This window comes from Onychostoma macrolepis, chromosome 20 (assembly GCF_012432095.1).
Source record: "Onychostoma macrolepis isolate SWU-2019 chromosome 20, ASM1243209v1, whole genome shotgun sequence".
NCBI lineage: Eukaryota > Metazoa > Chordata > Actinopteri > Cypriniformes > Cyprinidae > Onychostoma > Onychostoma macrolepis.
Window position 1 is genome coordinate 862,843 of NC_081174.1, and position 27,730 is coordinate 890,572.

Sequence of the window (27,730 nt, forward strand, 5' to 3'; positions counted from 1 at the left end):
TGCACAGAACGGTCGTGCGAACGTTAAAACCCACAGAAATCAACAACGCAAAACCATCTGAGAGGTGGGGCTTCAGAATGGAAATCCGTTTGTGTTGAGATCAAAAGGTAAGACTATATTTTCAGGGATCATTTCTATAGTTCTTTACTTGGAAATGTGTTTCAAAAGTGTTTGTCTCCCAACCCGATGATGAGCTGTGATGCTTCTTTCTGAGAGTGAATCAAAGACGGAGCTGTGGCTTTGGTTGCAGTCTCCGTCGTTGATGAGCGTTTCCTATTGCTTTTGGCAATATTGGCAAAAGGAGTATGATCTGAGTGGTATTAACACAGTTTATATTAGAATTGGTTTCGATATTAAGTAAACATTGATAAGAATCTGAGTTTTTTCCAGTCATGTGGTAGTTGTTCTCTCAGAACATCAATCAAAACTAAACTTGGTTTCAGACACCAGTTAGCTTTGTGATGAAACTTTAAATAAACTAAACCGATTGCTTTCTAAAATAATTTGCTCAAAAATTCTGCACGCTGTTGACGCCTGCTGTTCAGAGCAGTGTGAAGGCAACTGAAAGTCTGTTCAAACATGCCTGGAAACACCTTTTGCAAACCAGTGGCAAATATTTGGTTGAAAGTGCAATCTATTACATGCAATGTACAAATCTTCTAATAGAATTAAATATTAAGTGTCTGTTTTTTGCTGTTGTTTTTTCGTATGGAGAGCTTGGTTGATGAGGACAATAAGAGACTATAAACTGTAAGAAATTTTTTTATAGCACAAATGTGTCATTGAAATCTCGATAAAATTAACCAATTCATCTGAGATCAGGTAAAGCCCATGTAGACAGTGGTTCATGGGTTTACAGCGAACGCCCCCCTAGTGGCGGATCATTGCAATTTCAAAGATTTGAACTGTTATGAAGCAGCTATGGCTCCTTTACTGAAATCGCGTGGCGTCCGCAGTTTGATGCATACTCCAATTCACTGGTTCAAAACCAATGACTCTCAAAGGTTTCCAAGCTTCACAAAGCAGTGCTTCAAAAGCGCCCATCACTATGTGCAAGAGCGCTACTGACGTCAAGATTCTGAAATGCTAATTCTCTTTTAAACACATTTTTAGAAAGCCTTTCAGAGAAATAGTTTTAGACTTGGAGAATTGTCGATTGGCAAGTTGTTTCCTCTAAAAGATTTTCTACATTTAACTTTGTGGGTAGACCACAAAGGAGCACCCAGGGGCGATATAGGAAGGTTGAAATTCCACATCGTGGGTTGACAATACACTTTGAGGGGAGTGGAACGTGCTTTGAGCTCTAAAGTGCACAGAACGGTCGTGCGAACGTTAAAACCCACAGAAATCAACAACGCAAAACCATCTGAGAGGTGGGGCTTCAGAATGGAAATCCGTTTGTGTTGAGATCAAAAGGTAAGACTATATTTTCAGGGATCATTTCTATAGTTTTTTTTTACTTGGAAATGTGTTTCAAAAGTGTTTGTCTCCCAACCCGCGATGATGAGCTGTGATGCTTCTTTCTGAGAGTGAATCAAAGACGGAGCTGTGGCTTTGGTTGCAGTCTCCGTCGTTGATGAGCGTTTCCTATTGCTTTTGGCAATATTGGCAAAAGGAGTATGATCTGAATGGTATTAACACAGTTTATATTAGAATTGGTTTCGATATTAAGTAAACATTGATAAGAATCTGAGTTTTTTCCAGTCGTTTGGTAGTTGTTCTCTCAGAACATCAATCAAAACTAAACTTGGTTTCAGACACCAGTTAGCTTTGTGATGAAACTTTAAATAAACTAAACCGATTGCTTTCTAAAATAATTTGCTCAAAAATTCTGCACGCTGTTGACGCCTGCTGTTCAGAGCAGTGTGAAGGCAACTGAAAGTCTGTTCAAACATGCCTGGAAACACCTTTTGCAAACCAGTGGCAAATATTTGGTTGAAAGTGCAATCTATTACATGCAATGTACAAATCTTCTAATAGAATTAAATATTAAGTGTCTGTTTTTTGCTGTTGTTTTTTCGTATGGAGAGCTTGGTTGATCAGGACAATAAGAGACTATAAACTGTAAGAAATTTTTTTATAGCACAAATGTGTCATTGAAATCTCGATAAAATTAACCAATTCATCTGAGATCAGGTAAAGCCCATGTAGACAGTGGTTCATGGGTTTACAGCGAACGCCCCCCTAGTGGCGGATCATTGCAATTTCAAAGATTTGAACTGTTATGAAGCAGCTATGGCTCCTTTACTGAAATCGCGTGGCGTCCGCAGTTTGATGCATACTCCAATTCACTGGTTCAAAACCAATGACTCTCAAAGGTTTCCAAGCTTCACAAAGCAGTGCTTCAAAAGCGCCCATCACTATGTGCAAGAGCGCAACTGACGCCAAGATTCTGAAATGCTAATTATCTTTTAAACACATTTTTAGAAAGCCTTTCAGAGAAATAGTTTTAGACTTGGAGAATTGTCGATTGGCAAGTTGTTTCCTCTAAAAGATTTTCTACATTTAACTTTGTGGGTAGACCACAAAGGAGCACCCAGGGGCGATATAGGAAGGTTGAAATTCCACATCGTGGGTTGACAATACACTTTGAGGGGAGTGGGAACGTGCTTTGAGCTCTAAAGTGCACAGAGCGGTCGTGCGACGTTAAAACCCACAGAAATCAACAACGCAAAACCATCTGAGAGGAGTGGGGCTTCAGAATGGAAATCCGTTTGTGTTGAGATCAAAAGGTAAGACTATATTTTCAGGGATCATTTCTATAGTTCTTTACTTGGAAATGTGTTTCAAAAGTGTTTGTCTCCCAACCCGATGATGAGCTGTGATGCTTCTTTCTGAGAGTGAATCAAAGACGGAGCTGTGGCTTTGGTTGCAGTCTCCGTCGTTGATGAGCGTTCCTATTGCTTTTGGCAATATTGGCAAAGGAGTATGATCTGAGTGGTATTAACACAGTTTATATTAGAATTGGTTTCGATATTAAGTAAACATTGATAAGAATCTGAGTTTTTTCCAGTGGTGTGGTAGTTGTTCTCTCAGAACATCAATCAAAACTAAACTTGGTTTCAGACACCAGTTAGCTTTGTGATGAAACTTTAAATAAACTAAACCGATTGCTTTCTAAAATAATTTGCTCAAAAATTCTGCACGCTGTTGGCGCCTGCTGTTCAGAGCAGTGTGAAGGCAACTGAAAGTCTGTTCAAACATGCCTGGAAACACCTTTTGCAAACCAGTGGCAAATATTTGGTTGAAAGTGCAATCTATTACATGCAATGTACAAATCTTCTAATAGAATTAAATATTAAGTGTCTGTTTTTTGCTGTTGTTTTTTCGTATGGAGAGCTTGGTTGATGAGGACAATAAGAGACTATAAACTGTAAGAAATTTTTTTATAGCACAAATGTGTCATTGAAATCTCGATAAAATTAACCAATTCATCTGAGATCAGGTAAAGCCCATGTAGACAGTGGTTCATGGGTTTACAGCGAACGCCCCTAGTGGCGGATCATTGCAATTTCAAAGATTTCGAACTGTTATGAAGCAGCTATGGCTCCTTTACTGAAATCGCGTGGCGTCCGCAGTTTGATGCATACTCCAATTCACTGGTTCAAAACCAATGACTCTCAAAGGTTTCCAAGCTTCACAAAGCAGTGCTTCAAAAGCGCCCATCACTATGTGCAAGAGCGCAACTGACGCCAAGATTCTGAAATGCTAATTATCTTTTAAACACATTTTTAGAAAGCCTTTCAGAGAAATAGTTTTAGACTTGGAGAATTGTCGATTGGCAAGTTGTTTCCTCTAAAAGATTTTCTACATTTAACTTTGACGGTAGACCACAAAGGAGCACCCAGGGGCGATATAGGAAGGTTGAAATTCCACATCGTAGGTTGACAATACACTTTGAGGGGAGTGGAACGTGCTTTGAGCTCTAAAGTGCACAGAACGGTCGTGCGAACGTTAAAACCCACAGAAATCAACAACGCAAAACCATCTGAGAGGTGGGGCTTCAGAATGGAAATCCGTTTGTGTTGAGATCAAAAGGTAAGACTATATTTTCAGGGATCATTTCTATAGTTCTTTACTTGGAAATGTGTTTCAAAAGTGTTTGTCTCCCAACCCGCGATGATGAGCTGTGATGCTTCTTTCTGAGAGTGAATCAAAGACGGAGCTGTGGCTTTGGTTGCAGTCTCCGTCGTTGATGAGCGTTCCTATTGCTTTTGGCAATATTGGCGAAAGGAGTATGATCTGAGTGGTATTAACACAGTTTATATTAGAATTGGTTTTGATATTAAGTAAACATTGATAAGAATCTGAGTTTTTTCCAGTCGTGTGGTAGTTGTTCTCTCAGAACATCAATCAAAACTAAACTTGGTTTCAGACACCAGTTAGCTTTGTGATGAAACTTTAAATAAACTAAACCGATTGCTTTCTAAAATAATTTGCTCAAAAATTCTGCACGCTGTTGACGCCTGCTGTTCAGAGCAGTGTGAAGGCAACTGAAAGTCTGTTCAAACATGCTTGGAAACACCTTTTGCAAACCAGTGGCAAATATTTGGTTGAAAGTGCAATCTATTACATGCAATGTACAAATCTTCTAATAAATTAAATATTAAGTGTCTGTTTTTTGCTGTTGTTTTTTCGTATGGAGAGCTTGGTTGATGAGGACAATAAGAGACTATAAACTGTAAGAAATTTTTTTATAGCACAAATGTGTCATTGAAATCTCGATAAAATTAACCAATTCATCTGAGATCAGGTAAAGCCCATGTAGACAGTGGTTCATGGGTTTACAGCGAACGCCCCCCTAGTGGCGGATCATTGCAATTTCAAAGATTTGAACTGTTATGAAGCAGCTATGGCTCCTTTACTGAAATCGCGTGGCGTCCGCAGTTTGATGCATACTCCAATTCACTGGTTCAAAACCAATGACTCTCAAAGGTTTCCAAGCTTCACAAAGCAGTGCTTCAAAAGCGCCCATCACTATGTGCAAGAGCGCTACTGACGTCAAGATTCTGAAATGCTAATTATCTTTTAAACACATTTTTAGAAAGCCTTTCAGAGAAATAGTTTTAGACTTGGAGAATTGTCGATTGGCAAGTTGTTTCCTCTAAAAGATTTTCTACATTTAACTTTGACGGGTAGACCACAAAGGAGCACCCAGGGGGCGATATAGGAAGGTTGAAATTCCACATCGTAGGTTGACAATACACTTTGAGGGGAGTGGGAACGTGCTTTGAGCTCTAAAGTGCACAGAACGGTCGTGCGAACGTTAAAACCCACAGAAATCAACAACGCAAAACCATCTGAGAGGTGGGGCTTCAGAATGGAAATCCGTTTGTGTTGAGATCAAAAGGTAAGACTATATTTTCAGGGATCATTTCTATAGTTCTTTACTTGGAAATGTGTTTCAAAAGTGTTTGTCTCCCAACCGCGATGATGAGCTGTGATGCTTCTTTCTGAGAGTGAATCAAAGACGGAGCTGTGGCTTTGGTTGCAGTCTCCGTCGTTGATGAGCGTTCCTATTGCTTTTGGCAATATTGGCAAAGGAGTATGATCTGAGTGGTATTAACACAGTTTATATTAGAATTGGTTTCGATATTAAGTAAACATTGATAAGAATCTGAGTTTTTCCAGTCATGTGGTAGTTGTTCTCTCAGAACATCAATCAAAACTAAACTTGGTTTCAGACACCAGTTAGCTTTGTGATGAAACTTTAAATAAACTAAACCGATTGCTTTCTAAAATAATTTGCTCAAAAATTCTGCACGCTGTTGACGCCTGCTGTTCAGAGCAGTGTGAAGGCAACTGAAAGTCTGTTCAAACATGCCTGGAAACACCTTTTGCAAACCAGTGGCAAATATTTGGTTGAAAGTGCAATCTATTACATGCAATGTACAAATCTTCTAATAGAATTAAATATTAAGTGTCTGTTTTTTGCTGTTGTTTTTTCGTATGGAGAGCTTGGTTGATGAGGACAATAAGAGACTATAAACTGTAAGAAATTTTTTTATAGCACAAATGTGTCATTGAAATCTCGATAAAATTAACCAATTCATCTGAGATCAGGTAAAGCCCATGTAGACAGTGGTTCATGGGTTTACAGCGAACGCCCCCCTAGTGGCGGATCATTGCAATTTCAAAGATTTGAACTGTTATGAAGCAGCTATGGCTCCTTTACTGAAATCGCGTGACGTCCGCAGTTTGATGCATACTCCAATTCACTGGTTCAAAACCAATGACTCTCAAAGGTTTCCAAGCTTCACAAAGCAGTGCTTCAAAAGCGCCCATCACTATGTGCAAGAGCGCTACTGACGTCAAGATTCTGAAATGCTAATTCTCTTTTAAACACATTTTTAGAAAGCCTTTCAGAGAAATAGTTTTAGACTTGGAGAATTGTCGATTGGCAAGTTGTTTCCTCTAAAAGATTTTCTACATTTAACTTTGACGGTAGACCACAAAGGAGCACCCAGGGGCGATATAGGAAGGTTGAAATTCCACATCGTGGGTTGACAATACACTTTGAGGGAGTGGGAACGTGCTTTGAGCTCTAAAGTGCACAGAGCGGTCGTGCGACGTTAAAACCCACAGAAATCAACAACGCAAAACCATCTGAGAGGAGTGGGGCTTCAGAATGGAAATCCGTTTGTGTTGAGATCAAAAGGTAAGACTATATTTTCAGGGATCATTTATAAAATGTTGCGTAGAAACCATTCTAAGTTTAATCTTACGATCATTTCTCAAATATGCGTAAGTTTGATTCATAGAATAAACATACAAACAGAAATCGCGCGTACACGTCTCTTTCAGATGTGAAATCTATGAATTGCAAATGATCTTCAACTTGCGCGCAATTGAATGGTTTCAGCTCTCTGCCTTGTAAACGACTCCTAACTAATATCATTAACATATAAAATATTACCAATTATCATAATTTAGAACAGCAAGAACAGCTTATATTTTAAAAAACCTGCAATACTCCAACAATAAAAAGTGCGTACGTCTGCTCAGACCCTGACGTGACGCTAAGCACTTTTCCACGTCAAAGACCATCTTTATAAATATGAGCACTGGCGTGGATTTAAGTGTACGCACACTCTAAGATCGAATCCGACCGTACGCACGCTTTATAAATGAGGCCCCTGCTTTCTTGCAGTCTGTGTTTTTCCGACTTTGTTTTGTAGTAAGTATTGAATATGCTTCGGGGAAATGTATGGGTGTAAAAGTATACATTTTAATCAGGAAATGTAGTGGAGTAAAACTGAAAGTTGACAGAATTAAAAAAGAAAACTGTTGTAGTCCAGATACTCCCAAAAATACTTAAGTACTGTAACAAAGTATTATCACTTCATTATATTACACAACTGGTGCTATAAAAAAAATTGTTGTAGTTCATAATCTTTTATTGGCCTCATTAACCAAGCTCTACATAGGAAAAAATAACACATACAGACACTTAATATTTAATGCTGTTAGATGATTTGTACTTTGCATGTAATAGATTGCACTTTCAACCAAACATTTGCCACTGGTTTGCAAAAGGTGTTTCCGGGTATGTTTGAGCTGACTTTCAGTTGACTTTACTGTGACCAGCAGGCGTCAACAGCATTCAGTGTTTTTGAGGGTATACTTTCGCCAGGCAATTGGTTTAGTCCATTTGAAGGTTTTAAAATTTTTGTCTCGAAGCTAACCGACGCCCCAAATGTTTTTTGGTTTTGATTTAATTTTTGAAAGAAAACACTTTACTACATCATTGCAAAATAATCAGAATATCACCAATGTTGGTTTGCAGCTAAAAACCACTCCTAATATAAAGTGTCAATACCACTTGTATTACATTCTTTTTGTCAACATTGTCATTGAAAAACATTCTCTACTATTTTTATAGAGTTTACAACCGAGGCTATAGCTGTCTTTGATTAAATCTCAGAAAGAAGTATCATAGCTTGTCAGTATGGGTTGGGAAATAAACATCTTTAAAAAACACTTATAAATAAAAAAAAAAATATAGAAATGATCTCTGAAAATAAAATCTTATCATTTGCTCACAACACAAACAGATTTCCATTCTGAAGCGCCAGTCCTCTCAGATGGTTTTGCGTAGTTGACTTCTGTAGGCTTTAACGTTCACGTGACATTTTTGCACACATTTTTAGAAAGCCTTTCAGAGAAATAGTTTTAGACTTGGAGAATTGTCGATTGGCAAGTTGTTTCCTCTAAAAGATTTTCTACATTTAACTTTGTGGGTAGACCACAAAGGAGCACCCAGGGGCGATATAGGAAGGTTGAAATTCCACATCGTGGGTTGACAATACACTTTGAGGGAGTGGGAACGTGCTTTGAGCTCTAAAGTGCACAGAGCGGTCGTGCGAGCGTTAAAACCCACAGAAATCAACAACGCAAAACCATCTGAGAGGAGTGGGGCTTCAGAATGGAAATCCGTTTGTGTTGAGATCAAAAGGTAAGACTATATTTTCAGGGATCATTTCTATAGTTCTTTACTTGGAAATGTGTTTCAAAAGTGTTTGTCTCCCAACCTGCGATGATGAGCTGTGATGCTTCTTTCTGAGAGTGAATCAAAGACGGAGCTGTGGCTTTGGTTGCAGTCTCCGTCGTTGATGAGCGTTTCCTATTGCTTTTGGCAATATTGGCGAAAGGAGTATGATCTGAGTGGTATTAACACAGTTTATATTAGAATTGGTTTCGATATTAAGTAAACATTGATAAGAATCTGAGTTTTTTCCAGTCGTGTGGTAGTTGTTCTCTCAGAACATCAATCAAAACTAAACTTGGTTTCAGACACCAGTTAGCTTTGTGATGAAGCTTTAAATAAACTAAACCGATTGCTTTCTAAAATAATTTGCTCAAAAATTCTGCACGCTGTTGACGCCTGCTGTTCAGAGCAGTGTGAAGGCAACTGAAAGTCTGTTCAAACATGCCTGGAAACACCTTTTGCAAACCAGTGGCAAATATTTGGTTGAAAGTGCAATCTATTACATGCAATGTACAAATCTTCTAATAAATTAAATATTAAGTGTCTGTTTTTTGCTGTTGTTTTTTCGTATGGAGAGCTTGGTTGATGAGGACAATAAGAGACTATAAACTGTAAGAAATTTTTTTATAGCACAAATGTGTCATTGAAATCTCGATAAAATTAACCAATTCATCTGAGATCAGGTAAAGCCCATGTAGACAGTGGTTCATGGGTTTACAGCGAACGCCCCCCTAGTGGCGGATCATTGCAATTTCAAAGATTTCGGAACTGTTATGAAGCAGCTATGGCTCCTTTACTGAAATCGCGTGACGTCCGCAGTTTGATGCATACTCCAATTCACTGGTTCAAAACCAATGACTCTCAAAGGTTTCCAAGCTTCACAAAGCAGTGCTTCAAAAGCGCCCATCACTATGTGCAAGAGCGCAACTGACGTCAAGATTCTGAAATGCTAATTATCTTTTAAACACATTTTTAGAAAGCCTTTCAGAGAAATAGTTTTTAGACTTGGAGAATTGTCGATTGGCAAGTTGTTTCCTCTAAAAGATTTTCTACATTTAACTTTGACGGGTAGACCACAAAGGAGCACCCAGGGGGCGATATAGGAAGGTTGAAATTCCACATCGTAGGTTGACAATACACTTTGAGGGGAGTGGGAACGTGCTTTGAGCTCTAAAGTGCACAGAACGGTCGTGCGAACGTTAAAACCCACAGAAATCAACAACGCAAAACCATCTGAGAGGAGTGGGGCTTCAGAATGGAAATCCGTTTGTGTTGAGATCAAAAGGTAAGACTATATTTTCAGGGATCATTTCTATAGTTCTTTACTTGGAAATGTGTTTCAAAAGTGTTTGTCTCCCAACCTGCGATGATGAGCTGTGATGCTTCTTTCTGAGAGTGAATCAAAGACGGAGCTGTGGCTTTGGTTGCAGTCTCCGTCGTTGATGAGCGTTTCCTATTGCTTTTGGCAATATTGGCGAAAGGAGTATGATCTGAGTGGTATTAACACAGTTTATATTAGAATTGGTTTTGATATTAAGTAAACATTGATAAGAATCTGAGTTTTTTCCAGTCGTGTGGTAGTTGTTCTCTCAGAACATCAATCAAAACTAAACTTGGTTTCAGACACCAGTTAGCTTTGTGATGAAACTTTAAATAAACTAAACCGATTGCTTTCTAAAATAATTTGCTCAAAAATTCTGCACGCTGTTGACGCCTGCTGTTCAGAGCAGTGTGAAGGCAACTGAAAGTCTGTTCAAACATGCTTGGAAACACCTTTTGCAAACCAGTGGCAAATATTTGGTTGAAAGTGCAATCTATTACATGCAATGTACAAATCTTCTAATAGAATTAAATATTAAGTGTCTGTTTTTTGCTGTTGTTTTTTCGTATGGAGAGGGCATTTTTTGCTCAGCCAATGCAAGTCTATGGGTAATCTTTGATTTTTGATAATTATTTATACGAAAACTGTGTCTCATCAGTTAGAAAAGATATAGAAACAAACAGATCAGGTCCAACGTCTCTGACGAGTTTGATGCCTGTAGCATTAAAGCCCTATAGGAGGATATACACTGTACAGTACAGTTGGAAGTTGTTTAAATAGTAACAGTATGTTGGTTTTCTCAAGTCAAGCCAAGTCAAGTCATTATTATTTGTATAGCGAGGTCATGAACGCATTAATTAATGTTTCTGCATTTGACATTGAGAGCATAGGTCATAATTTATATATATTTTTAAGATGGAAAAATGCAGTTATACAAATGCTAGAAACATGTTTTTCAAAGGAAAGATTGCTATCAAAAAGTACACCTAGGTTCCTAGCTGATGACAAAGAATTTACAGAGCAGCCATCATGTATTAGACAGTGATCTAGGTTATTACATGCAAAAGTTTTTGGTCCAGTAATTAACACCTCTGTTTTTTCAGAATTTAGCAGTAAGAAATTGCTAGTCATCCAGTTTTTAATATCAACTATACATTCCGTTAGTTTTGCAAACTGGTAAGTTTCATCAGGTCACAAAGAAATATAGAGCTGAGTATCAGCATAACAGTGAAAGCTAACACCATGTTTCCTAATGATATCTCCCAAGGGTAACATGTAAAGTGTAAAAAGTAAGGGGCGAAGTACTGAGCCTTGAGGAACTCCATACTGCACTTGTGATTGTTATCCCAAACAGCAACATAATTTTGGCCCAGATCCAGCCCACATCTGGCTCGTGTGAAATCCATGCGGGCCAGATGTGGGCCGGATCTGGGCCGACACTGCTTGCTGTCTGGGATGATACCTCTTCATTTACTGCCACGAATTGTTGGCGGTCAGATAAGTATGATTTGAACCATGCCAGTGCATTTCCACTAATGCCCAACATAATTTTCTAGTCTATTTAAAAGAATGTTGTGGTCGTTGTGGTAGTGTCAAATGCGGCGCTAAGATCCAGTAGCACTAATAGAGAGATAACTTAAGTTCTGTTATTTTGGTGGTGGATCAGTGAATGCGGGAGAAGGGGAGAGATAACACAGATACTGTGTATGTGTGTGTCTTTGTACAGCAGTTAAACTAAATACAATGTTTATATCTCCTTGTTTCAGATGATGAGAGAGATGAGAACTCCTGACCTGCCTTGTGGACTGAAAGTCAGGCTAGGGAATTTAAAAACAGGCACTCTTAAATGTGCATTGAAAATTGACAGGTGGTAAAACCTGTGCTCCAGGGAGCATATTCTTAAGATAAATGTAACTGGCTGAGTTAAATGATTAACACTAAACCGTAGAAAATCAGTCCAGTCTGTAAATGTCATTGGCTGTTGAAGTCTTCTGTTGCTTATAATAAATTGTCACGTTGATATCATATAAGCAGTCTTTCAGAATGCTCTCAGTTACATAGATGCATGTTGTATGAATTAGTGAGTGTGGTGGTGCTTATGGGGTGTCGCTTTGGGACGGTGAGTATGAGGCTGGAAGGGAAAAATCAGAGTATACCCACTACAAAAAACTAGACTACACCACTGATCTATTGTATTGTTCGTTTAGTAATTATTGATGTGAATTGATGTGAGACACACGCTGTGAGATGCAAGACCATTTTTTCACAGCAAAATCCCCAGTGTTAATTTAACACTCTGAGTGTGGACTCATACAAACACCGAAGCAGTGTTAAAGTTAATGAAATAATTAGGTGATTAATTGAGTGATGATTGACCATTATTGAAGACACCTGATGTAGAGATCTTCACGAGGACCCATGCGGGTTCGGGTCTATATTTTAAATGGTCAGCCGGGTCCGGGTCGGGTCCCAATCTATTACTTCGGGTCCCGGGTCTGTTTAACATTGTGTTGTGTGTAATAGCCTACCCAAGTCGATTGGAGAACACCGCACCCACCAGTGATCAGTGTCAGTCAGCATGAGTGTTTTGTAACTCGCAGTTTGTAAAATTAGAATGATAAAATTGTGAGTGGGAAATAAGGTGGAAAAAAAATTAAATAAAAAACGCGTTACCTCGAGCCGCCAGAAGCAGAGCGCGGGCAGAGTTAATGGTAGCCTACTGCAAGCGGAAGGTGATCATGGATTCCTTCATGAGTGATTTGGAAAAAAAAAAAAAAAAAGCTGAAACAAAACTGAAGAAGAGACCTATTGAGAACCTATTATTGAACACGCACACAGTAAAGTGTAGAGCACTTCTTGTTCTGCACGTGCTAAAAAAGAATTGCTCAGAGTCTTTATTACAACCAACAAAAAGTATTGTTATTGTTGCGTAAACACAACGGTCGAAGTTGACTCCAGATGAAAAAAAAACAAAACTGCGAAGTTGCATTAGTCATCCGTCACTGACCGTGACAGCAAGTAGACTTTTAAAGCAATAATCAGTGGATTAAGAAGGCTCTTTCAGTCGGCAATAGAAAGGAACGAACAGCCTAACATGGATGGAAATTTATTGGCTAGGATTTTATGCATCGCAGTCAGGGAGAAGGCTACTAACAATAGTAAGGGAATTTTTTTTCTCTCGCAACTTGTTATTGACTTAATAGCAGTTTGCTGTGCAATATGTGCCGATCGGGTGCAGTCGGGTCTTTGTCTTCCCGGCCGGGTTCTGGTCCAACTTTCGAATAATGGTCGGATCCGGGTAGTACATTTAAGGCATGTCTCGGGTCCCACTTTCAAATAAAACACAGGTCTGGGGCAGCTCAGTGCAGCACATTTACAGGTCTTTTTGGGTTCAGGTACAAATTTGTGGACCCACGAAGACCTCTAACCTGCTGGTAACAAACAAAATCTAGATGAAAAACACAAAATCTGGTAATTTCAGCATAATCAGACAGATGTTTCTAAAAGTTACTCCTGCATACAAAATAAATAACAATAAATAATTTTTTTTTTTTTAAGTATTAGTTTAGACACAGACATCAAGAATCAATGTGAGAATCACAACAATGGTGACCATCAAAAAAGCATGTTGTAGCCAATAAAAACTCATTCTTGGCTCCCATCATGCGTTGCGGCATGAATAAATTATGAGCTGAATTGTCTTTGTAAGTTCTTTTATTCTTACTATATTCTTTTATTTTTACTGTTTTTATGTGACTTTTTAGTAGCTTGATTTGTGATGTTTAGAGTTGTGATCTGTTTATCTAAATATGCTGTCTGTCACCATTGTTGAGACTCATACGCTGATTCTTGATGTCTGTGTGTGCCTAAAAGAAAACCTTTTTTTTTTTTTTTATCAGAACAATTAGCAAAAAAGCTTTACAAACACATCATCTTTTGCTGTGGAACAACAAAGCTGTTGTAATCTATAAAAATAACTTAACTCAGAGATTAGACTCTAAATGTGCTTAGTGACACAAATCAAAGAATGATTATGTTACAGCATAATCATCACTACTTGATGCTTTTGGCTTCTCTGGTTGTTATAACTCAGTTACAGCAGCCAACTAATGCAAACACTGACCACTATAATGGTGACATACAAATTTAGATTGTCTCCTTTGGTGATTCTGCTTGTTAACATCAGGTGTCTTCAATAATGGTCAATCATCACTCAATTAATCACCTAATTATCTCATTAACTTTGACACTGCTTCAGTGTTTATATGAGTCCACACACAGCGTGTTAAATTAACACTGGGGATTTTGCTGTGCAAAATTTGTCTTGGATCTCACAGCGTGTGTTTCAGTGGTTTTGCAGTGTGGAAAGAATTCTAACAATAAAGTGTAATTGGATTGAATAATTGAATTGAAAAGGTAATATTAAAGCTAACAAATACCTTTAGTTTTATTAATTTAACAGACCTTTGAAGTTTGGGAAAAACCTTGTAGAAGTGATGTGTTTTCGTGCATTTTATTTTTTCATATGGTGATTGTTAAACACGAAACAAATTCAATTTGTTATTTTTAATGTTAATTGGGTCAATTTTGATCAAGAACAATGCAATGTGACCAGTAGCGGCTCCTATCCGCAAATTTAGGTGGAGCAGATTATTTTGTAACTTTATACTCTAATCTCTGAACACAAAATTTTGGCAGAGATGCCCTTGCGTTGTCCTGTGAGTGGCACGCTAATGTTGATTGACAGGCTCGAAGTAATGTTAAAAATATCATGTCTATTCTCAGAATAAACAAAACAAACACAACAGAATCATATAAAGGCTATTCGTGTGAGCACATTTAAACTATACTGTAAAACCCAACAAGTTAGGGTAACTCAAACAGTTTGAGTAAACCAATTCCCCTTGGCTTAAACCATGTAAGTTTTAAAACTTGCAGTTAAGTAATTAAGTGATTAATTAAGTGTTAATTGAGCATTAGTGATGAACACCTGCTGTTAACAAACAGAATCACTGAAGAAAAGAGAAACACAAGAACTACTACAACTGACTTCAGCCATAGCCTTAGATGAAATCAACTGAAATAAAATACATTAAATCTCTCAAAATCTGATTAAACAACCCCACAAACAGCATCACCAGCTCCACTTATTAATAACCAGACTGACTTTATTTTTTGTCAGACATCTACAGAAGATCTTATTGGGAATTAACTAAGGTTTAGATGTTGATGTATTGTTTCATTTGAAGTAACCATGTTAGAGATCAGTGTCTGCTTTAGTTGGGCTCTTGACCCTTGACTTCTGTGTTTGTTGTTTTATTTCTGCTTTTTTTTTCCTGTAGCTGTTGTAACCATGTGTTTCTCGAACATATTTGTTATCTCACAAGCCCAGAAGAAATAATATATATGTTATATATTTATAATGAAAATCTGTAAATGAACTGATCTCATTGAGAGCAAACATAGACTCATTGTGTGTCTAGTCTCTGATTAAATGAATGTTGTATTGGTTATAGTAAAAGTGATTCTAAGAGCCACTGGTTCTGTTATAGTCAGTTAATATAAAGAATTTTCTAACCAGAGTGTCCACAAAAAGTTTTAATCTATGGAAGAAACTAGACTCACACAGACATCAAGAATCAGTTTATGAACCTCAACAATGGTGACCATTTAAGAAAATAATAATAATTCATGCTGCAATGCATGCTGGGTACTAGCATAGTACAAAACTCATCCATGGCTCCCAGCATGCATTGCTGCATGATTTTATTTTTATTATTTTATTTTTTTAATGGTCACCATTGTTGAGGTTCACAAGCTGATTCTTGATGTCTGTGTGAGTCTAATTGCTATCAAAGAAGAAACATTTTTTTTTTTTGTAGACAAGCTGTTTTGAAAGTTTTTTTTTTTTCAATTAATTGATTGTCCCAAAACCAGTGGTTCTGAGAATCACTTTTACTGTAATCAATGCAACATTCATTTAAACAGAGACTAAACACACAATGAATCTGTATTTGTTCTCAGTGAGATCAGTTCATTTACAGATGATTGTCATGGTTTAAAACAATAAGTTTTCTCAAACGGTTTGAGTTAACCTAATCTGGGGTTTTAAGGCATTCAGCTTACTCAAACGGTTTGAGTTACCGTGACTTATTGGGTTTTACAGTGTAGCTGAAGCGGATTGATATCATCTTGGTGGAGCGAGGTTCACGTAAGGTAACGTGAAAATAAATGGGGAAGCCTCAAAACTGAGCCAATGGCTCTCAATTAGAGTGTGCTGCAGTTCCCCTTTTCACCACAGATTTACATTACAAAACTGTGGGTCGCTGTTGAGCTCAGAAGGTCTCATGCACCGTCTGCCCCACTTAGTATCATGTAGGCTAATGTTTTTCAATGGGGGCATTTGGAGAGCATCGGGGGGCGCAGGAAGCAATATTTTTTAAATGGGGGCGCTGAGCTGTTCTTTGGTGGCGTTTGGTTACGGTGAGTTTACACCATACCTGTTTGACAGCAACACTTCCGATTTTCGCGGGGGTCTCCCGTATTTCACACCCATCTCCCGCCCCGCTCCCGTTTTGTTATTTCTCCCGAGAAACTCCCGTAATTTGTATGGCCCAAATCTAGTTATATGAATAATCACATCAATATTTTATTCCAAGGTTGTACAGTTGACGATCTTGTATCGTCCATAGCAACGGCTTTACCCAGTCAACACGTGAGGTCACGCGATGATCACAGTGACATCACACCATTCTCATACGGTGATCCTCACAGTGTGAGTAATATATGAGCTCATTGTGAACTCAAAATGTTGAGCAGGTTGAGAGGAGGCAGCTCAAATATCAGTCGCTGGGGGACATTCTACTTCCTGTTTCTCAACACTATCACAGAGATATCACAGTGCTCTCACATGATGAGCTCATGAGTGCACGCCCAGCTAACAGATTTCTGTTATAAGATGCAAGTGAAACATATGTTACCATCGTGGTGAGTAGTGTTTGCTTTAGTTGGGCTCTTGACCCTTGACTTTATAATGTTATATATTTTTGGGGCTGCTGTAACTGTGTTTGTAAAGCACATTTGTTATGGCAAGAAAACCAAAAGAGACTGCAACCAGGTGATACTGGTTTGTTATTGATGATAACACAGTCGTCACCTACACTCAATATGCAGTCTTGGTGAGGTTTTATTAATCAACAGTTTCTAAATATAAAAGCTCTGTGATTATACAGTATAGGACCCAGCAGTCTCATCAATTATGAAGGATAAAAGCATAAGACACAAACATTATTAACTATCCTCTTATTTAAAAACAAAGAGAGACATCAAGAATCAATGTATGAATCTCAACAATGGTGACAATCAAAAGTTTCATGTTGCAATGCATGCTGGGTACCTAGTATCTGTGCAGTGAGTGCACTTTGACCTCACTTTAGTATGAGCACACAGTGAGGGCGCTGTGAGGTTACACTTTTAGCTCACTGTTACCTCACATTGTGACCTCATCACGAGTATCCTGTGAGATCAGGGTGAGATCACTGTGAGATCAAATTGTTGACTGGGTAGTGTTCGCTCAGCTTTCTGTAGCACAGCTGCTGAACTTCCCGTGAAACCTGTATGCATATAGACACAATAAAGCATGAGTCTGATGCTCTTTCTTGTTTGCTGATTGACAGATTTCTAGTTTATTCCGTAGTTTAGAGTTTAGGCTATTCAACGCACATAAATATAGCCTAATTTATATTCACGAGCCTTTTTTTCTCCTTGGGAAACTTATGATAATAAGTCCAGTCAAATCATATATGTCATGAATGTCATTTGCCATTCAATGTCATATATGGGTTAAAATACATGCTTTTAAGATATATATTATAAATAAAATATAGCCTATATAAGTATTAATGGTTTTGAAAAAAAATCATTTCTGCAGTAAGTTTGCATTTATTTGATAAAACATACAGTAAAAACAGTAAATCTACAATTTGAAAGAACTGCTTTCTATTTGAATATATTTTAAAATGCGTTTTCCTCTCATGCTAAAGCTCAATTACTCCAGCTTTCAGTGTCACATGATCCTTCAGAAATCATGCTGATTGTTGCTCATGAAATTTTTATTCTTTTTAATATTATAGCTGGCACGCCACAACGACAAAAAAGCTAGATTTGAAATTGAATTATTTAATTGATATAAGAAAGATATAAATCAGGACTGCACTAAAATAATAACTATTTTGAAAATGAGAAGCATATGTTTCCCATCTTTCTACAACCCCAGTTCCAGAAAAGTTTGGATGTTTTGTGAAATGCCATACAACCATGAAAATGTTATGTACTCATTCTCTTTAACCTATATTTAATTGACTGAAGTACAGAGAAAAATATCCAATGTTTTTACTGGCCAAATTTTATTTTGTAAATATAAACTAATTTAGATTTTGATGGCTGCAACACACTCCAAAATAGTTGGGACAGAGGCTGTGTCACATCAGCTTTCCCTTTAAACCTAAAGTCCATAACTTTTTTTGGTTAAAAATGATCCAAAATCAATATTTGAGCAAGTACATAATCAGCCAGTGAGCAAGTACATACAGCCAGTGTTCAAAACTATTGCCTTACTTTATTAAAAGCTAACCCTTGTGAATCGGGCTAATGTTTTCTAATTTGAGTGGTACGGGTAGGTTTTTGTGGGAAATTCAAGCATGGCACTGTGTCATTATGTCACATCTGTAAAGTCAAGTCAAGTCAAGTCACCTATATTTATATAGCGCTTTTAACAATACAGATTGTGTCAAAGTACTTAACAGTATCAAATTGGAGGATAGAGTGTCAGTAATGTATAATGACTAAATTTTCAGTTAAAGGCATTTCATTATTGAATTCAGAGATGTCATTGTCTAGCTCAGTTTAGTTTAAATAGTATCTGTGCAATCAGATTGGCGATAATCGCTAGAAAATTAAGTGTCCCCAACTGAGCAAGAAACCAGGCTCAGTCGGGGGGGACAGTTCTCCTCTGGCCAGACGAAATCCGCAGTTCAAAAGTTTATATTTCTATTTTTTATTTTGTTGGTATGTTGGTAAACATAAAGAAGTTGTCCCGGCTAGTGCACATGCAGATGCTGCAGGTGGCACATCGTTTATAGCCTTTTCTCACAGCAGCTGGAATTATTAAATGTATCATTCTGATGGCAGATTGAAATCCAGAAAGGATTATGTGTTTATGAAACACATGTGAATGAAATTAAATTATATTCCAGTTTTAAATGTGCTTCTGATTACAGATAGCCTGAGTTTACACAAGATTTCTATTTGAAAGAAAACCAGTTCGAAGGGAGCATAGTTTGTTTTTTTGGGTTAAAAGAATTTCTCAATATGAAATTCGAATGGTATGACAATTAGATTAAACTGTACAGAAATTTAAATCTATATACTAATACACACTATACTCATAGTGATACAATGCTGATGCTGTTAATTTGAGAATAAAGTACAACAATAATAATAATTTGCACAGTTTGATGTGACATGAGCTAAACGATCTTTAGATTAAATCACCATTGGAAGCGTGAATTATTGTAATGCTTTTTTCCTCAGTTGGTCAGAACAAACGTGACTGACTTGTTCAGATGACAATATCCGATGAAAATTCTTATTTGGGTCATATATTCCAAGACGTAGGCTAATCTGTGATTGCGATGAACAGTAAATATCCACTCCGGCACGGTGACTGACAGCTACATATACTCCTCAAAACATTAGGTTCATCTGCGCTGGAGCTGTGCCAGAGTCAAAACCCACGCAAGCAAGATAATTCCGCAAGTAACTTCAATTCCAGGTTTTCAAACATAGATGGTGAAAAAGGCAAAACTTATGGACTGCAGCTTTAATTACAATGTTTAATTGTTTGGGAGTTGAGGATACTTATTCTTAAACGTTTTGTGAGCAGAATTTTGCCCAATCTCACTAGATACAAGACTTCAGATGCCCATCAGTCTGTGGACATTGTTGTCTGATTCTCCTTTTCATGATGGGCCATACGTGTTCAATAGGAGACAGATCATGCACATGTGTCTATGAAAACATGTTGTTGTAGCACATGCAGAATGAGACCTGGCATTGTCTTGATTTAATAACCATGGACTTCCCAGATAGCAACATATTGTCGGCCCAGATCCGGATCACATCTGGCACATGTGGAATGATGATCTGGCCCACATGTAGCGTGGAATGATGGCACTTGGGCGGACCACTCCTGTTTGCCAGATCTGGGCAAAAAAGCAGGCCATAGCAATGCCACATGTCAGCCAAGAGCAGAGGAATAAACCACACTGGACCTTATCTGAGCCACAAATCTTCATATATTATTCATGGAGTCCTCTCAGCTTGTCTAAGCTTGTTAACAAACAAAACAGAAACTCAAGTACTACAACTTACTTGTCACCATTGTTTAGGTTCATGTGTTGATTTATGATGACTTTGTGTGTTATTGGAGTTTAACGTTTTGTGCTTTTTTTTTTTTTTTAACTGGTTTTGCAATACTGTTGATTTTATGCTGCAGTTTTATACAACAAATGTATTATTAGTACAACACAATTGTTAGAGTCTAAAAACAAAAGGCATTTCATTATCAACACCTGCTTATCATCAGCTGATTTGCTACTGCAAACGTGTTTTACAAACACACCATCACAACAACCAGCAAAGATAAACTAATTGTAAGAGCCCAATTATTGGAAACACCAATCACCATTATGGTGACTTCAAATGAAACAAACATTAGATTTAAACCCCTGTTAATTCTCAATAGGAACTTCTGTAGACCTCTAACAGAAATAAAGTCAATCTGGGGTGCGTTTCCCAAAAACAACTATAGTCGCAAGTTCCGTCGTTACCAATAGAGTTCGATGGAACTAAAGACCATAGATAGCTAACAATGCTTTTGGGAAACGCACCCCTGGTTAGTAATAAGTGAAGCTGGTGATGCTGTTTGTGGAGTTGTTTAATCCTCCTCTGCTGAGATCTTCAGAGATTTAATATATTTTATCTTCAGCTGAATTCATCTAAGACATGTGGCTTAAGTCAGTTGTAGTTCTTGAGTTTCTGTTTGTCTCTTTTTTTCTGTTCTCTTCTTTCCTTCAGTGATTTTGCTTGTTAACAAGCTTAGACGACTCTATAAATAATATATATGAAGATTTTGTGGCTCAGATAAGGTCCAGTGTGATTTATTTATTTGCTCTTGGCTGACATCTGGCATTGCTATGGCCTGCTTTTGGCCCAGATCTGGCAAACAGAAGCGGTCCGCCCAAGGGCCATCATCATTCCACATGTGCCAGATGTGGGCCTAAAATATATTGCTATCTGGTGAGTCAAATCAGCTGCCCAAGTTTTCGGATACAGCCTCGATCTCCAGGAACAGGATTTAGCACTCCTGGGACCTGTTCTTCATACGTCGCTAACTCAGTTAGCTGGATTTGATTGTTGATGATTTTGCTTCATCTTGGATTGGTTGGTTCTTGGTTGGTGGCCTGTGTCAGTGAAATTCACAACAAGTGCTGTAAAAGTGCTGAGCACATGCGCATTGCTGAGACTGTTGCTACTGCGTGTTTTGAGCTTGTGCTCCGTCAAGTTAATTCCTTATTGTCTATTTTCTATCTTAAGATCAGTTTTATACACTATCATTTTCGTTTCTATAACGTGTGATTATATCTCCTATAGCATTCTACAACAAAAGCAATCAGAGCGCCTTGTTATCACTAGTTTTATTTTGATTTCCCGAGTCTGCTATTAGCTTATAGCCAGTTAGCATCGCCAGCGTGGTTGCTGCTAATCTTGCGTACATTGCTAATACTCTATTACACACATTACCATTGTTTCACTGTTACTTGCTTAAATGGCGGATTTGTGTCTACATCTGAGTGCAGTTGAGGACACGTTCGAGCTACATTCGGTGGAGCTGGAGGCTGTGGAGAAGCTCGTGTTCTCGATGTTTCTGCGCAGATACCTGTGATCCTGAAGGGCGACGAGAGCATCGGCGCTGTCGTGCTGCACACGGGGGTTAACGACACCAAGCTGCGGCAGACGGAGACACTGAAGAGGGACTTCAGGAGCCTGATCAAGACGGTACGCAGTACATCGCCCGCAACGACGATCATCGTGTCAGGACCGCTTCCCACGTATCGACGAGGACACGAAAGGTTCTGTAGACTTTTTGATTTAAACGAATGGTTATTGTCATGGTGTAAAGAACAGAAACTGCTCTTTGTTAATAATTGGAATCTTTTCTGGGAGCGTTCTAGGCTTTTCCGTGCTGATGGCCTGCACCCCAGCAGAGTCGGAGCAGAACTCCTGTCGGACAACATCTCCAGGACGCTACGCTCCATATGACTAGTAAGCCAATTCTCAAATAACTGCTATGATGGCTTTTGCTCTACCCTCCTAAATGACAGAAGTACTTGCGTTGTCCAATCTATACAGACTGTATCTGTTCCCCGAATAGTGAGGTCAACATATAAATTTAATGTAGGATCTAGAAAAAATCTGATCATGATTAAACCTGAAAAATGCAAAATAAATTAACAAAAAAAATTTCTAAAGCTTGGGCTCCTAAACATTAGATCACTCGCACCCAAAGCAGTTATTGTAAATGAAATGATCACAGATAATAGTTTTGATGTACTTTGTTTGACTGAAAACTGGCTTAAACCAAATGATTATATTGGTCTAATATATTATAATGAGTCTACTCCACCAAGCTACTGTTATAAACATGAACCCCATCAGACTGGTCGTGGCGGTGGTGTCGCTACAATATATAGTGATTTTCTCAATGTTACTCAGAAAACAGGATACAGGTTTAACTTATTCGAAATACTTCTACTTAATGTTACACTGTCAGATATGCAAAAGAAATCTCTCCTATCTCTTGCTCTGGCTACTGTGTATAGACCGCCAGGGCCATATACAGAATTCCTAAAAGAATTTGCAGATTTCCTCTCAGATCTATTGGTTAATGTTGATAAAGCGCTAATTGTCTGAGATTTTAACATCCACGTTGATAATACAAATGATGCGTTAGGACTTGCGTTTACTGACCTAATAAACTCTTTTGGAGTCAAGCAAAACGTCACCGGGCCCACTCATCGTTTCAATCATACGCTAGATTTAATTATATTGCATGGAATTGATCTTACTGATATAGATATCGTACCTCAAAGTGATGATGTTACTGATCATTTCCTTGTATTGTGCATGCTGCATATTACAGATATTAACTACAACCCCAAATCAGAAAAAGTTGGGACAGTATGGAAAACACAAATAAAAGAAGAAAATAGTGATTTCTAAATTTACTTTGACTTGTATTTCATTGCAGACAATATGAACAAAATATTTAATGTTTCGTCTGGTCAACTTCATGTCATTTGTAAATACACATCCTTTCCTGTCATTCAGACCTGCAACACATTCCAAAAAAAGTTGGGACAGGAGCAATTTAGGGCTAGTAATGAGGTAAATTGGTTAAATAATGATGTGATTTGAAACAGGTGATGTCAACAGGTGATTGTTATTATGATTTGGTACAAAAGCAGCATCCAAGAAAGGTCTAGTCCTTTAGGAGCAAAGATGGGCTGAGGATCGCCAGTTTGCCAACAAATAGGTGAGAAAATTATTGAAATGTTTAAAAACAATGTTCCTCAAAGAAAGATAGGAAGAGATTTGGATATTTCACCTTCAACAGTGCATAACATAATTAAAAGATTCAAGGAATCTGGAGGAATTTCAGTGCGTAAAGGACAAGGGTGCAAGCCTAAGCTGAACAACCGTGATCTCCGATCCCTCAGGCGGCACTGCATCAAGAATCGTCATTCATCTACAAGCGATATCACCACATGGGTTCAGGACTACTTTGGCAAACCTTTGTCAAGTACCACAATACGTAGTTACATCCACAAATGCCAGTTAAAACTGTTAACATAGGGCTTCCTTTTGGCACAGTACAGTGTCCAGAAGCGCCGTCGAATTCTCTGGGCTCGGAGGCATCTGGGATGGACCATCACACAGTGGAAATGTGTACTGTGGTCAGATGAATCAGTATTTCAGGTATTTTTTGGGAGGAATGGACGCCGTGTGCTCTGGACCAAAGAAGAAAAGGATCATCCAGACTGTTACCAGCAACAAGTCCAAAAGCCAGGGTCTGTCATGGTATGGGGTTGTGTCAGTGCCCTTGGCAAAGGTAACTTGCACTTCTGTGATGGCACCATTAATGCTGAAAAGTACATGGAGATTTTGGAGCACAATATGTTGCCTTCAAGAAGACATCTTTTCAAGGGACGTCCATGCATATTTCAACAAGACAATGCAAAACCACATTCTGCACACATTACAAAGTCCTGGCTGCGGAGAAAGAGGGTACGGGTACTTGACTGGCCTGCCTGCAGTCCCGACCTGTCTCCAATAGAAAATGTGTGGCGCATTTTGAAGCGCAAAATGCGACAACGAAGACCCCGTACTGTTGCCCACCTTAAGACTTGGTTGCAGGAAGAATGGGACAAAATTAAACCTGAAACACTTCATCACTTGGTGTCTTCAGTCCATAAACATTTTAAGTGTTGTGAAAAGGAATGGCAACATTACAAAGTGGTAAATGCTTTACTGTCCCAACTTTTTTTGGAATGTGTTGCAGGTCTGAATGACAGGAAAGGATGTATATTGACAAATAACATGAAGTTGACCAAACAAAACATGAAATATTTTGTTCATATTGTCTGCAATGAAATACAAGTCAAAGTAAATTTAGAAATCGCTACTTTCTTTTTTTTTATTTGCGTTTTCCATACTGTCCCAACTTTTTCTGCTTTGGGTTTGTATATGGCTCCGCGTTATCGTATGGGCAGAACTATTGTTCCAGCCACCAAAGATAGAGCAGTTGAGATAAATCAGGCAGGTTATTTGTGAATCTGTGTACCCATAAATACACGTGAACTAGACGAAATGACTAGCAACATGGGCACTATCTTCTCTAACCTTTTTCATATTGAGGGGGGCAACCGCTTCTAATGTGTTAGAGAAAAACGTACTGCGCCATGGTACAACAGTTATACCCATTCTCTCAAGAAAGAAACTCGTAATCTTGAGCGCAAATGGAGAAAAACTAACTTGGAAGTTTTTAGAATTGGGTGGAAAAACAGTATGTCCAGCTATAGACAGGTTCTAAAAGCTGCCAGGGCAGAGCATATCCACAAACTCATAGATAATAACCAAAACAATCCAAGGTTTTTATTTAGCACAGTGGGTGGTGTCTGTTTATTTGTTAGTCTAGCCAATCTAAATATTCCCTCACAGTTTAATAGTCATGACTTAATGAATTTCTTCACTGATTAAATATTAGAAATACAATAACAAATGTAGGTTCTACACCGTCTAGTACTTCAGTTTCATTCACCGCTCCCAAAGAAAAACTGCAGTGCTTTACAACTATAGGACAGGAAGAACTAAATAAACTTATCACTGCATCTAAACCAACAACATGTTTATTAGATCCTGTACCCACTAAACTACTGAAAGAGTTGTTACCTGTAGCAGAAGAACCGCTTCTCAATATTATTAACTCATCGTTATCTTGTTGCACTTGTTAAATTTACAAATGACTTGCTTCTTGCGTCAGACCAAGGCTGCACCTCATTGCTAGTTTTACTTGGTCTATAGTGTCGAACGCAGCACTAAGATCATGACATACTCATAGATCGATTACAAAACTATACGGGTATTCAAGGGCAGGCTTTAAGATGGTTTAGATCCTACCCATCCGATCGCTACCACTTTGTTTTTTTAAACGGGGAGTCATCTCAACTATCACCAGTAAAGTATGGAGTACCACAAGGATCTGTCCTAGGTCCTCTGCTATTTTCAATATACATGTTGCCCCTTGGTGATATTATTAGCATAACAATGATAACTAATCCCGTATTTTCTGATGATACTCCACTATATATCTCAACAAGACCAGATGAAACTTCTGAACTATCTAAGCTAATAGATTGTGTTAAAAATGTAAAAAATTGGATATCCAAATTTAATAGGAGGAAATTATTGCTCAAGACCGAGATATTACTTATTGGTCCAAAAAACAGTACTCAGCACATCCGTCTAGTTGCAAATTGTAATCCAAGAGATTCTGTTACGTCCTCTAAAGTCAAAAATCTGGGTGTTATATTAGACCGCAACTTGTCCTTTGAAAATCATATTTCCCATGTTACAAAAACAGCATTCTTCCATCTTAGAAACATTGCCAAGCTTCGAAACATGCTACCTGTTTCAGATGCAGAAAAGCTAGTTCACGCATTCATGACCTCTAGACTGGACTATTGTAATGCACTGCTAGCTGGTTGTCCTGCATCTTCAATAAACTAGCCGTTGCATTTTGGACTATCTGTAGCTTGAGTCCTTACCAGGTCAAGAAAATATGATCATATTACCCCAATTTTACAGTCTCTGCACTGGCTACCTATTAAGTTCTGGATCAATTAAAAAATATTATTACTTGCCTATAAGGCACTAAATGGTTTATCTCCTGCGTACCTAACTGGTCTTCTACCACGCTACAATCCAACCCGCTCCCTAAGGTCGCAAAATTCTGGACTTTTGGTAGTACCTAGTACCTAGCTTTTTCACATTTGGCACCCAAGCTCTGGAATAGCCTTCCTGATAACGTTCGGGGTTCAGACACACTCTCTCTGTTTAAATCTAGATTAAAGACACATCTCTTTAGCCAAGCATTCACATAATGCATCTTATAATCTTATAATGTACATTTGATCAGATATAAATGCAGTATAATTCTTTAGATTGGGTTGAACAAATCATTTTTGCTTGAATAGAACAGCAGCTATGCTAATTATGTCTCTATCTGTTTCTCTGATTCTGCCATGGGATTAACATCCTGTGGTAACTAGGAATTACTGAAGTGTCAGTAATCCAACCCTTAAAAAGATCCGAGATGACCAAACACCTGAGAAGAGATGATGGCAACACCTCAGAGGACCACGGAGGATGCCAACCCTCAGACAACACATAATTACCAAGTTAAGTCTGTCATAAATATACACACACACATACATAACTTAAATATATTGGGTTTCTTCTGTGTGTGTGTGTATATATATATATATATATATATATATTAATGATCTTGAGATATACTATGTATCTGAATTGTTTTTGTATTTGAGCTCTCTGCTCAGGTGTGTAGACATGTTTGTGTTCTAGGTGGGCGTGGTCTCTGTTAACCAGCTGGAGATGGTGATTGGTCCCACTATGCACCTTCCCCAGAGATAAGGACCACCTCAAACACGCGTCTAGAGCCTTCGAGCCTCGCTGACTTCGTACCGTTGTGCCAGAGAGAGATATTTTGAGTAGACCTATAGTAAATCTGTTGAATTCTGATTACCTATTGTTCTGTGGATTGTTGTGCCAGAGAGAGATATTTTGAGTAGACTTATAGTAAATCTGTTGAGTGTTAGTTATTCTGAGATCAAATATTACATTTCCCGTTTATCTGAACATTGCCTGTTTGACTATGACTTGGATTCTGATTCTGCTTTGTGTACGCCCTGGAACTTTGTACTTTATTACACGTTTGCCGAATTAAGGGATGTAGGGGGCTAGACGCCGTTTTATTTTGTGTATAGCCTATTTTTCACTTTGTTTATGGTTGAGGGAGGTAGGGAACTTGGTTTGTAGTTTGTTTTCTTTATTTTTCTTTGAGGTTATTTAGTTATCAAGAATAAGTTCGTTTTGTTTATTGTTTTGGCTTTGTCTGCCCCTGAAGATATTCCCTTATAAAAAAAAATAATAAAACTCGTTTTCTCGGCAGCTCTCTGGTGTTTTTCTATTTCTGTTACGTCTGTTAAGTCTAACCCCTAGAG

The 27,730-nt window shown here is 38.2% G+C and overlaps 1 long non-coding RNA gene and 7 other non-coding genes across 8 annotated transcripts; all 8 read left to right on the forward strand.

The window, feature by feature from the left end:
• Positions 1 to 109: 109 nt before the first annotated feature.
• Positions 110 to 319, forward strand: LOC131527848 (small nucleolar RNA U3). The gene has a single exon (XR_009267802.1). It is a non-coding gene; the product is annotated as a small nucleolar RNA U3 (small nucleolar RNA).
• Positions 320 to 1,418: 1,099 nt separating this feature from the next.
• LOC131527844 (small nucleolar RNA U3) lies at positions 1,419 to 1,633 on the forward strand. The gene has a single exon (XR_009267799.1). It is a non-coding gene; the product is annotated as a small nucleolar RNA U3 (small nucleolar RNA).
• Positions 1,634 to 2,734: 1,101 nt separating this feature from the next.
• On the forward strand, positions 2,735 to 2,942 carry LOC131527784 (small nucleolar RNA U3). Its single transcript, XR_009267743.1, has one exon. It is a non-coding gene; the product is annotated as a small nucleolar RNA U3 (small nucleolar RNA).
• Positions 2,943 to 4,040: 1,098 nt separating this feature from the next.
• LOC131527829 (small nucleolar RNA U3) lies at positions 4,041 to 4,251 on the forward strand. The gene has a single exon (XR_009267785.1). It is a non-coding gene; the product is annotated as a small nucleolar RNA U3 (small nucleolar RNA).
• Positions 4,252 to 5,352: 1,101 nt separating this feature from the next.
• Positions 5,353 to 5,561, forward strand: LOC131527840 (small nucleolar RNA U3). The gene has a single exon (XR_009267795.1). It is a non-coding gene; the product is annotated as a small nucleolar RNA U3 (small nucleolar RNA).
• A 2,896-nt stretch (positions 5,562 to 8,457) lies between these two features.
• LOC131527836 (small nucleolar RNA U3) lies at positions 8,458 to 8,669 on the forward strand. The gene has a single exon (XR_009267791.1). It is a non-coding gene; the product is annotated as a small nucleolar RNA U3 (small nucleolar RNA).
• Positions 8,670 to 9,775: 1,106 nt separating this feature from the next.
• On the forward strand, positions 9,776 to 9,987 carry LOC131527837 (small nucleolar RNA U3). Its single transcript, XR_009267792.1, has one exon. It is a non-coding gene; the product is annotated as a small nucleolar RNA U3 (small nucleolar RNA).
• Positions 9,988 to 21,634: 11,647 nt separating this feature from the next.
• LOC131527419 (uncharacterized) lies at positions 21,635 to 27,730 on the forward strand. Its single transcript, XR_009267652.1, has 3 exons — positions 21,635 to 22,193; positions 26,759 to 26,887; positions 27,072 to 27,730. It is a non-coding gene; the product is annotated as an uncharacterized LOC131527419 (long non-coding RNA).